Genomic DNA, 11815 nt, shown 5'->3' with positions numbered 1-11815 from the left:
GGGAAAGAGAACTGGCAAGATAAGTCAGATCTTTAACTTGTATAGCTCCATTGAATCCTATTTACATTAGCTTCAGAACTGGCCTGTATTACTGAACCTTATCCTCACTCCTTACAGTTCCCTAAGGTCTCTAGGGTTCTAAGTTGGGGCCTCAATGTTAATTTCCTACAAAGACCACCTCTATCCCTAAACAGAAAAGGGTTGGTGGGAAGGGAAAAACAAGAACATGTTGCAGAGATTTTCTCTGCCTTAGCTCCACCCACACCCCCACTCATCTCACTCCCACAATTCTTCAGGAGAGCTGTATATCAGGAAGGGCTGGCAATAAAAGGGGGTTCGTTTTTTTTCAAGTCCTTGCCCTCACAGCTGAAACCTGATTAATTGAATGGTGGCTCTGATATTATTAACATACCATTTCTCTGCTCATCTTGGTGGAGAACAGTTAGTTAAAATTACTAACACTTCTGCAGGACAAACAGGATTACATATGCTATTCTCCAGCCACCTCCATGCAAGTATTCTATTTCTATTTGACTGGCAACTCTGAAAATGTCTGTAAGGAAAAACAAATTGGCTTTGGGAATTGAGTACTCTCAGTTTAGGGATGTTTTCTCCTTCTCATTTTTCATCTATGTGATCACAGACCAGTGCACAGATTCATCCCCTCCGCTGTCCAAACTTGTTAGAATTAGAATCACTATGCCAAAATGCTGAGATTAGCCTAAAGTATATAGTCTGATTTTATACTCATAGGATCATAGAAAATTAAGGTTGGAAGGGACCTCAGGAGGTCACCTAGTCCAACCCCCTGCTCAAAGCAAGGCCACCCCCAAGCAGATCATTCTAGCCAGGGCTTTGTCAAGCCAGGCCTTAAAAACCTCTAAGGATGGAGATTCTACCACCACCTCTCTAAGTAACCCATTCCAGTGCTTCACCACCCTCCTAGTGAGAAAGTTTTCCCTAATATTTAACCCAAACTTTCCTTACTGCAACTTGAGACCATTGCTCCTTCTCTGTCATCTGCCACTACTGAGAACAGTCTAGCTTCATCTTCTTAGGAACCTCCCATCATGTAGTTAAAGGCTGCTATCAAATCCCCATTCATTCTTCTCTTCTACAAGCTAAATAAGCCCAGTTCCCTCAGCCTCTTCTCAGAAGCCACATACCCCAGCCACCTAACCACTGTCATTACCCTCCTCTGGACTCTCTCCAACTTGTCCACATCCTTCCTGTATTAGGGGCCCCAAAACTGCTCACAGTACTCCGGATGTGGCCTCACCAGTGGAGAATAGAGGGGAATAATTAATTCCCTTGATCTGCTGGCAATGGCAATGCTCCTACTAATGCAGCCCGGTATGCTGTTAGCCTTCTTGGCAAGAAGGACACACTGTAGACTTATATCCAGCTTATTGTCCACTGTAACCCCCCATTCCATTTCTGCAGAGCTGCTGCTTAGCCAGTTGGTCTCATACCTGTAGTGGTACATAGGATTATTTCATCCTAAATGCAGGATTTTGCACTTGTCCTTGTTCAACCTCATGAGATTTCCTTTGGCCCAATCCTCCAATTTGCCTGGGTCACTCTGAATCCTAGCCCTACCCTCCACTATAGCTACTACTCCCTCTAGCTTGGTATCATCCGTGAACTTGCTGACCATGCAATCCATCCCATCCTCCAGATTGTTAATGAAGATATTGAACAAAATCAGCCCCAGGACCAACCCCTGGGGCACTCCACTTGATACCAGCTGCCAACTAGACATTGATCCAGTGATCACTATCCATTGAGCCTGGTGATACAACCATCTTTCTATCTACTTTACAGTCCATTCATCCAACCAGTATTTCCTTAGCTTGCTTACAAGAATGCTGTGGGAGACCATAGCAAAAGCCTTGCTAAAGTCAAGGTATAAAATGTCCACTGCTTTCTCCGCATCCACAGAATCAGTTATCTCACCATAGAAGGCAGCCAGGTTCAGGCATGATTTGCCTTTGGTGAATCCATGCTGATTGTTCCTGATCACTTTCTTTTCTTTCAAGTGCTTAGAAATTGATTACGTTCAGACCTGCTCCATGATTTTTCCTGGGACTGAGGCATGGGTGACTGGTGCCACTTCAGTCAGGGGGGGCACGTGCCACCCCAGCGACCAGTCAGCAACTGAGGCCAATCTCACCAACCGGGTCGGCGGGGGGCGTCCCTGTGGCTGATAGTGCCGACCAGGAAGTGGCTGTGGCACTCCAAGAAGCGGCCACAGTATTTCATCCCGTGCTCCTACTCCCCGGCCAGCACTCGCAGGGAGGCACCAGTGCTCCCGCCTGACCCCCCTGCCCATCACCTAAGCAGGGAGTGCAGCCTGTCAGGGGGTACACCAGTGCTTTTGGGGGTGCACCCCCATGCACCCGCTACCTGTCGCCACTGAACTGAGGTGAGGCTGACTGGTCTATAGTTCCCTGGAACCTCCTTCTTGCCTTTCTTAAAGATGGGCACTGTATTTGCCCTTTTCCAGTTATTAAAAAATAATAGCCAGTGGCTCTGCAATCACATTGCCAAATCCCTCAGCACCCTTGGATGCACTGCATCCAGCTCCATGGACTTGTACATGTCCAGCTTTTCTAAATAGCCCCTAACCTGTTCTTTCACCACTGAAGGCTGCCCACCTTCTCCCCAAACTACGCTGCCCAGTGACTAATTAACTCCACAGTAAAGCATAACCGCTTACATATATACTCATATAAGTGCGCAGTAATTTAATTAACTCCACCATAGGATCGTATTGTCTGGGACAAGTACTATTCTATGACGGAGTAACTTATGGTGCCACAAAGCATGTGTAGATGGTGACTGGGGCTGACTGGGGCATGAGGGTGCTACAGTGCAGGGACTTCCTGCTGGATAGCCCCACACTATAGCACCCTCATGCCCCAGTGAGCACCTCCACCACCCGCCACGACCACCTGGAGCCTGGGGCTGACCGGCTGAACCCTTGCTGCTCCACCCTGGCTCAACATGCTGCGGTCCTGGATGCACATATAAATGCACCTGGGAGAAATAAACTTCAGCATGAACTGCATCAGAGTTTATTTCTCCACCATCATTACATGTGTAGATGCACCCCCAGAGTTTACAGGGATGTGAAATATGCACTTTTGGCCCACATGGCACATGGTGGCAGATCCAACATGGTGCTTACATTTGCTTTTGCTTTAGGAAGACTGCATGAGAGTTATTATTCCTGAGATTTACTACTGAGATACAAAACAAATATTTGTAGTGATAGCTGTAAGAGTATAAATAATGTATTAGTCTCCATAGTCCAACACAACGGAAAATATTTGACTTAAAATTAGATTTTTAGAGGGGAAATTAAACAGCCAGATGTTTACTAGAAGAACAGTAGAGGTTGTTATAAACTGTATAAAATCCTTAATTCCTGAGTACTCTTAAAACATTATGCAGTTGTAAATTTACCATATATTTTGAAATTGAAATGGAAGGTTTGCATTACAATGGAGAAGATATATGTAATGCTAAATGTCTGTATCTTTCTTTCTGTTTCAAGTGTGCCCATTTCTGAGGATAGAAGGCATCCAATAAGGACTTCTTTGCTTTGGTAGAAAGGACTAAAAATACATACCTTGAAAATAAACAAGACCAATCAAAGAGTAATCGGTCCCATGCTTGTCATGGTCCTGAAGTGAAACACAGAATACCTTTCCATTTTCCATTCCTTTAATGGATGCGTGGCAATATAGGAAATGCTCTTTTATTGCAAAGAGAAATTACTTACTTGAGCAATAACTGAAGTTCTTTGAGTTGAGTGGTATGTATACCACTTCTGATGTGCATGGAACCAGGCTCTCTCTTGTAGGAAAGTGTGATTGGCAGGGCCAGGGAGTAGAACTGATAAACATGACATTCAGAATTAACAAAGGGTACAGTCTAACTGTGATCTTTTCCTTATGCAAAGTAGTTTTAGAGGGCCCACATCATGGTAGCTTGTAGCTTTATTCTTCACTCTGAAGAATTTGCCACTGTGATTGTCATCTTCATAAAGAGATTCAAAAAAGAAGTATCCATTGGCTTAAATGGAGGACCATCAAGTTCTTAAGGACACCATGAAAGTCTCATGTGGGTGGAGGCTCTTGAAGTAGTGGAACAATTTGAACAAGTCCTTTGAGAAACTTGGTTACAGTTGGATGGGAGAAAATAGTATATGTAGCTCAGGAAGTGGTGGATGGTGGGCAAAAATGGCTGTCAAGTGGACCTGCAGTGAGCAGACAAAGACCTAAATTATTCAAAGGAACAGATATTAAAAAATGTCAGGAATCTCAGTTTTTGATGAGGAAAATTACTGAGGGAGCAGATTTTAAATCTTTTCCTTGTATTAGCACATATAGATCTGATAGACTTTTCAGTTTTAGAATATGTTCTTCTGTATCCTCTAAACCAGGAGTGTCCTAGTCAGTTAACCAGGCAGTTACCAGGCAATGAAAGAAAGGGATATGAGAGTCTCTTCTTGATTTAGATTGATCATATCCAAATGTAGAAATAGAGTTATTAGTGGGCAAGCATTTCCTTGAGCTCTGGAAACCTATAATGCCTAAACCAAGCAAGATCATTTAATAATTCTATTTGATCTTTTCAGTACTCTTAGAAAAGGAGAAATTAGTGAATTCACATAAAAGTATATCTTTGTCCATGATATGAGGAAGACATTAACTTGAGACTCATCCCATCTCAAGCAAAAACACTTGTATGTTTTATTGTGTTTAGTTGCAATCAAGTCTATGGAAAAACCTCCATTGGTCAAATACTGAGCAGAGGACAGAGTGCTTCAGTGCTTTAGTTTTGAAAGAAGCATCTTCTTAACTGGTCTGGCAATATGTTCAGAAGTCCTAGTAGTTGCCTGGCTGAGACTTTTCTTATGATAAATCCATAGATTCCATAGGTTAATAGCTTAGTTTTTTTCTCAAATTGGCTTATGATGAAAGATGTTATCTGACTTGCAGTAGATAGACCCACTTCATAACAGTGAATGCATGAGTGAATGCTCCTATAAACTCTATCTTTTGGGTAGATATTATAATACTTTGCTTTAATTTTTGGGCTGCCAAACCTGCCATCACATCTCTACCACCCACATAATAACTACACCTCACAACAGAACCATCAGCATTCCCGGATCTTACAGCTGCACCTCCAGCAATGTAATATATCTCATCCAGTGCACCACATGCCCCGATGGAAAATATGTAGGAGAAACCAAAAAACAACTGCACACCAGAACGAGCGCACACCAAAAATCTGTCAAAGACAAATACCCAACTACCTGTGGGGACACATTTCTCACAGGACAATCACTCCCTTTCTCACATCTCTCAGTTCTAACCCTCAAAGGGAACTTACAAAACACCTTTCATAGACGAGCCTAGGAATTTCACTTCACTAATCTACCGCATACAAAAATTATGGACTCAATATAGACATTGGATTTATGACACATTACAACCTGCCTGACATCTGATTCCCCAGGTATCTGCCAGACTTGACCTCTTACATTCCCTCCCCCACTTTCTCCCCTCCCCTTCCCTACTTTGCTGCCCTTTGTTTTCCTAATTTCCAGCTACTTCCATTTTCACAGGCAGCCTCTTTCCCACATACTACCAGTGTAGTGTCTCCCTTACTCACCTTTGGCTTTTCCCCCCTGCTTTTTGCCCCCTCCCTTTCTTGTTTTACATTTTGTTTTCCTAATTTCTACCCGTTTACATTCTCACTGACATCCTGTCACACTTTTAGGGTCTCTCATTCCTTTGGAGACTCAGAACAGCAGAGACTTCCTATACTTGAAAAATGGTGATTGCACCCGAAAGCTTGCTAAGAACTTTTTTTCCAACTACTCAGTTGGTCTAATAAAAGATATCACATCTACTCAAAGAATCTTGCCTGCCAAATGTAACACACCTTTCTCACAACCCGGCATTAAATTCTTAAGTATAGAATATCTTATTCTCTCAACTGAGCTGCTACTAGAAGCAAACCCTTCATGGACATTCTTACAGCTGCTGACAGGGTGACAGGTAATTTCCTATATTGACAAGTTTGAGGTAGACTATCCTTCAGCCAGCACCAGAGGTCTAGTTTAAGAATTTTTGGGGGTGCAAAGGAACCTTGAAGAGGTCTCAAATTGCCTTTTTCACTTGAAAGGATTTAGTTTTGCTTTTTAGTAGGCTATCGCTACTTGAATGGAGTTGCTTTGAAATGTGGAATCCTGAGGCATGCATCTTGAAGTAACTGCCTAGGTGTAACTTTGCCCATATGAATGGCTGTCCAGTCCATTACCAAGAATCCATGCTCCAGGAAGAAATGCAGGAGGAAGCTGCCCCAGTTCTAGAGGTGAGTATCCCAGGGTTCTTCATGTGTCTGACTAACCCTTTGCAGTCTGACATAGTTGCTCTAGGACACAGTGATATATGAAGCAGTCCCCATGTTCCACAATTGAAAAAACTGTGTTAATTACAAAAAAACCCCAAAAAACAAGAAAACCCCACCCAAAACAGAGGGAAAGTGACAAACCTATGATTCCCCCCATTACTTTTCTGGGAAAGAGATGGCACCATTTTAAATAATAGAGATAATAGCGTGGGCAAGCTGGAAACTGGATATAAGGAGGTACTCAGCCTTCAGGGGCTTGAAACCCAGCCACAGGTGGTCACCAGCTAATGATCTGCCTGGTTGGCAGGCTGGGAGCCAGTTGAAACTGATGACCAGGTAAAAAGGGTAGAGCTACAAACAGTGTTAAAAACTCCAGGAGCAGGGTGCAGAGGAGGGAGGAGCTGTGGTGCCATGGGTGACTGGCGTATCCTGAGACTGCGGGGGCACAGTTTGTGGGTGGCAGCATTGACAGCATTGGCAGTGGGGTGGATAGCGGCGACTGCCCACAGAAGGTGGCTGTGGGGGGCGGATGTGGTGAGCGGCAACTGTTCATAGAAGTCGGCAGCGGTGTTGGCAGTGGCCAATCTTAGGAGGGGCACATGACCCTCTGTGGCCCCCCTACCAGTCACATATGTGTGGTGCTGATGGAGAACTAGAGCCAGGATTACCCAGTCTTCAGTCTGGAGAAAGACAGCAGCTTTTGATTTTGTTTGTTTGCTGGCTTGCTTCCTTGGGATTTTTTTGTTTGGCACATTTACGGTAGGCACAAGATTGCCCTGAATCTCATAAACTGCCTGGAAACCCTGGAATCAAAGCCAACTATTTTATATCAGGAAATTGGGAGAGTAACCCTTTTACACTGGACAGGGAGTACCATGCTTTCCAAGAGAAATGAAGGCTCTTGTACTTCTTCAGAGAAACAAATGGAAAATCTGTGTGTGGTTTCCAAGAACACAGTGTTAAGAGACATTAGGAGTCATGTCATGGCTTCAACTATGAAAAGTTTACTGGGAAGTTGCATGAAGTGAAACTGAGTGAATAAGAAGTTGTTGAAAAAGCAGCAGTCTGTCTTCAAAAAAATGCTTCACATAAATGATGGAGTAGTGACAGCTAGCTATGTCCTTTTTCACGAAATAGCTTTTTCTTCAATGCCCTTTGCTGAAGAAGAGTTCTCGAAGAAATGTATAATAGTGGCTATAGACATTGTGTGCCCAAAGAAGTGACAAGTATTTGAAAATAGCATTGTGCAGCTAGCCATGTTCAATCAGGATGTCAGTTAAGGTATGAATGTGACAGAAGAGTCCGTGGAGTTCATGCTGAGGAAAGAAACAATGAAAGAAGAGGACTTTTTGAAGAGCATGGCTCATTCTACCCAGCATGGCTCATTCCTGCAACAGATAGGACTTATTCATTCAATGGTGGAAAGGAAGGCAGGGTTTGTGGCATAACTCAAGAGCCAAGCGCAGAGTGTTGATCTAGCCATGTGTTTTGTGTTTTTCATTGCATGCTGCATCAGGAAACTGTCTGTGCTTGAACTCTAGAACCATGCAATGAATGTTGTAGTAAAAACAGTGAATTTCATCTGAGCCACGGTTCTTAGCCATTGGCAGTTTAACCGGCTCTTGAAGGAAGACAACTTTCAGCATGGATTGCCATACTAGGCTGAAGTGCATCGGCTGAGTCACAGGGCTGTCTTAAAGTGTTTGTTCAGACTGCAACGTGAGATTGAAGTATTTGTGAGTGAGAAAGAGACCCTATGGCTGAACTGCAAGATGAAGAATGGTTGCAGGACCTTGCCATCTTGATGGACATAATGGGGTATGTCAGTACTCTGAACATGAGACCGCAGAGTCAGAACCAGTTTGTGGCTGAGGTTTATAATACTGTGTATGCCTCTGAAATGAACCTGTCTCTTTGGGAGAAACAGCTCTGTCACGCAATGTAGCACATTTCCCCACTGTGAAGTCACTGCTTAGTGCTGCTGGGTGTGAAGTGGGGAAGGACTTGGAGAAGTATGTGGTCAAGATTGTTCATCCCAGACAGAAATTCTAGTACAGGCTCTCTTAAGTTTCAGAGCCATGAAGCGGAGTTTGGACTTTTCAGCACTCTGTTCTTTGCTCCCATAGAAGACACCCCTCAGAAGCCGTGTAACAGGGAACCCAAACTCGGGTACAATGGAGGGGGAGGAGAGGGGATTATAACAGAAAGACAGGGAGCCACTTTAAAAGAAGGCATCAGGCTAAGCTGGCTGTGTGGGACTGCAACAGCAGGAGTGCAGACTGGCCCTTAACTAAGAGGAGCGCAGACTGGCCCTTAACCCCTGTTTGTGGCACGGCTTTGAGGCATATAAACCCAGGGCCTGAGCCAGAGCAGGCAGTCAGCCCCTGCACGCTGCAGGGAGAGGAGCTCCCTGGGTGAAGCGGACCACAGGGTGCAGTGCCCAGGGTACTGCAACCCACACTACACACAAGGGTGAGAGCAAGCCTAGCACTGAGGCCTATAGCTTGTGCTAAGGTATTCTAATATTATAAAAGCCTTAGTCTGTCTGTCTGTAATGCTTTATTTACACTCTAATTGGTTGTCTGAAACAACCAATCAGTGTGAGCGTTCAGACAGGAGGTAGTGGCCACACCGCTATGATTGTGGCAATGGAGCAAGGGGCAAGGCCAGCAGAGCTGGCCTCGCCTGCCGTGGCATGAAGCGACAGCAGCGATGGACCTGGGGTGCGGGGCTGGGCCCTGGCCCCGGCCAAAAGTGGTGGAGGGGGAAAGCAGGGAGCATCCTCGGCCTGAAGCAGTGGGAGGAGGTGGAGGGGAGGAGTGGCCCTGGCCCGGGGGTGAATGGCCTGAAGCAACGGCGGGGAGTGGCCCCAGCCCTCGCCATGGCTCAAAGCAGCAGGGGGGATGGGTGGTTTGACCCTAGCCCTGGTTCCAGCCCTGGCCTGAAGCTGCGGAGGGGGGGGCCTGGCTCTGGCCCTGGCCCCAAAGCAGATGGGGGAGTGGGCCTGGCCCCAAGCGGTGGGGGGGTGGATGCAGGCCTCTGTCCCCACCTGTCCCCCTCCCCCGGTCATTCTTGACAACCAATTTGCTAGTTGACTGATAGTGGGGGAATACATTGTGGAAGCAATTTGCTTATATCTCTGTTGTGCTGTGGTTTATGTTTGTTGAGTACCAGAGGACTGGATGTGGCTGATAGGAGTGGATTAGAGGCCACAGGGGTGCTGCAGAGGCACCCAGCATAGAGCCCTTCCAGGGTCTGGGACCTGGTGGGCTGCTTGGGACAAAAGCACAAACATTTTAGAGGGGCTGGGCTGAACCAAGAGCAGCCTTGCCCTGAGTCAAGGATGCCAGGGGGCTGAGCTGAGCCAAGAACAGCTTTACCTGGGTAGGGGAAGCTGGGGGGCTGGGACAAGGCACAAGACAGGGATGAGGGACCTGGAGACAAAAGACACAGGGAGGGCTGGGCCTGAATCAGTGGGCCAGGGCTGGAAGCCTGAAGCCAGAGTAAGGGGAGCTAAAGGCAAGAGAGCTGTCACCTCTACAAGAAGACTAATCTGTGGACAAAGTAACATCTGCAAGGCATGAACATGGTAGTAGGGGTGGAAGGAGGCAACAAATTTAGCCTTTCAGGTGGTTTGGGTCTGTAGGGTTGGAAGCTCCAAGGCGAAGAGACTGTGGGCCAAAGGGGGAGAATTGGAACCCAAGATTTAGTGGACTAAGCTGGGCCTAAGAGAAGGAACAAGTACAGAGAGAGAGAGAGAGGGAGAGGGAGAACCCTGGGCTCACCAGATGCTGAGGCCAGCCTCCCCTCGTTACCTTTAACACCAAGGTGTGGCATGTGACAAAGCAGGGTGAGACCCTGAGAGGCTAGAGCGAGAGTTGGGGAGGGTCATGGCAGCCCTTGGGTACTATCCTGTTACAAGTGGCAATTAGAACTTACTGATCTTCAGTGTAACACTTTGGCAAAGGATAAGTTCTCATTAGTTCGGATTCACAAATTTTACCAATAATTGCAAATTGTCATATCAGCCATTTCACCTGCAGCAATCTACAGCAACCTCCATGTTCATGAGTATCTATGTGTGCAAACAGATGGTAAACAGCCTGATGAACATCAGCAAGTAAAAACTGCGCTCAAAACTCAGTGACAAGCACCTGAATACTGTCCTAAAAGTAGTCTGGGGACAGTTCTTGGAACCAAGTGCCAAGGACCTGGTTATAGTGAGGGAGGTGCCAGATATCTAGGGGCATGTGTAGATGAAACGGGGGCCATAAATTGAAGCAGTGGGTTTTTAAAAACATTGCTTCAATTTAGGGCCCTTTAAACCCCTGTGTTGTGCACACACGCAAACTTACCTGCCTCTCAGGCAGTCCCTGGGCTGCGGGGGGGCTGGTGCTTCCCTCTGCTGCAGCGGTGGCCCCCCTCCCCACCAGGTGCAGGCACCCAGCTCGGGCAATCCCGGAGGTCACTGCAGCCGTGGAGGGAACCACCGGGCCCCCGCACAGCTTAGACAAGGGGGGGGGGGGGAGGTCTTGGGCGGAGCCTGCTTTCCGGGGCTACTTCCAGGCTGCCTGCAGGGCTTCCTGCAAAGCCCCTTAGCTGTACACAGCCCGGTGCTTTGCTCTGTGGCTGTAGGGCAGCAAACTAAAATGCAGTGAATGTTGTAGTAAAAACAGTGAATTTCATCTGAGCCACGGTTCTGAGCCATTGGCAGTTCAACCGGCTCTTGAAGGAAGACAACTTTCAGCATGGATTGCCATACTAGGCTGAAGTGCATCGGCTGAGTCACAGGGCTGTCTTAAAGTGTTTGTTCAGACTGCAACGTGAGATTGAAGTATTTGTGAGTGAGAAAGAGACCCTATGGCTGAACTGTAAGATGAAGAATGGTTGCAGGACCTTGCCATCTTGATGGACATAATGGGGTATGTCAGTACTCTGAACATGAGACCGCAGAGTCAGAACCAGTTTGTGGCTGAGGTTTATAATACTGTGTATGCCTCTGAAATGAACCTGTCTCTTTGGGAGAAACAGCTCTGTCACGCAATGTAGCACATTTCCCCACTGTGAAGTCACTGCTTAGTGCTGCTGGGTGTGAAGTGGGGAAGGACTTGGACAAGTGTGTGGTCAAGATTGTTCATCCCAGACAGAAATTCTAGTACAGGCTCTCTTAAGTTTCAGAGCCATGAAGCAGAGTTTGGACTTTTCAGCACTCTGTTCTTTGCTCCCATAGAAGACACCCCTCAGAAGCTGTGTAGCAGGGAACTCCTCAAAGGAGTTGCTGCAGCCTAAGTAATTTAAGGTGCATTATGCTGCCAAATTTGCTACAGCAGCTGGAATTACTGCACAATATGCCACCGATGTGTGCAAAAGCTTTTAACCCACT

General features: G+C 46.4%; 1 protein-coding gene across 1 annotated transcript in view; it reads right to left on the bottom strand.

Annotated features, from left to right (window-relative positions):
* Positions 1-10815, bottom strand: part of CYSLTR2 (cysteinyl leukotriene receptor 2) — a 51349-nt gene extending 40534 nt beyond the window's left edge. The window contains exons 1-2 of the mRNA XM_025211748.1: positions 10788-10815; positions 3788-4264 (exon numbers count right to left, since the gene is read on the bottom strand). The gene's annotated coding sequence lies outside the window, so the exon portion shown is untranslated. The remainder of the gene's footprint in view (positions 1-3787; positions 4265-10787) is intronic.
* Positions 10816-11815: the final 1000 nt, after the last annotated feature.

This window comes from Alligator sinensis, unplaced genomic scaffold, assembly GCF_000455745.1.
Source record: "Alligator sinensis unplaced genomic scaffold, ASM45574v1 scaffold820_1, whole genome shotgun sequence".
Lineage (NCBI taxonomy): Eukaryota > Metazoa > Chordata > Crocodylia > Alligatoridae > Alligator > Alligator sinensis.
Note: the sequence above shows the minus strand (reverse complement) of the source record. Positions and strands in the feature narration are given on the sequence as shown.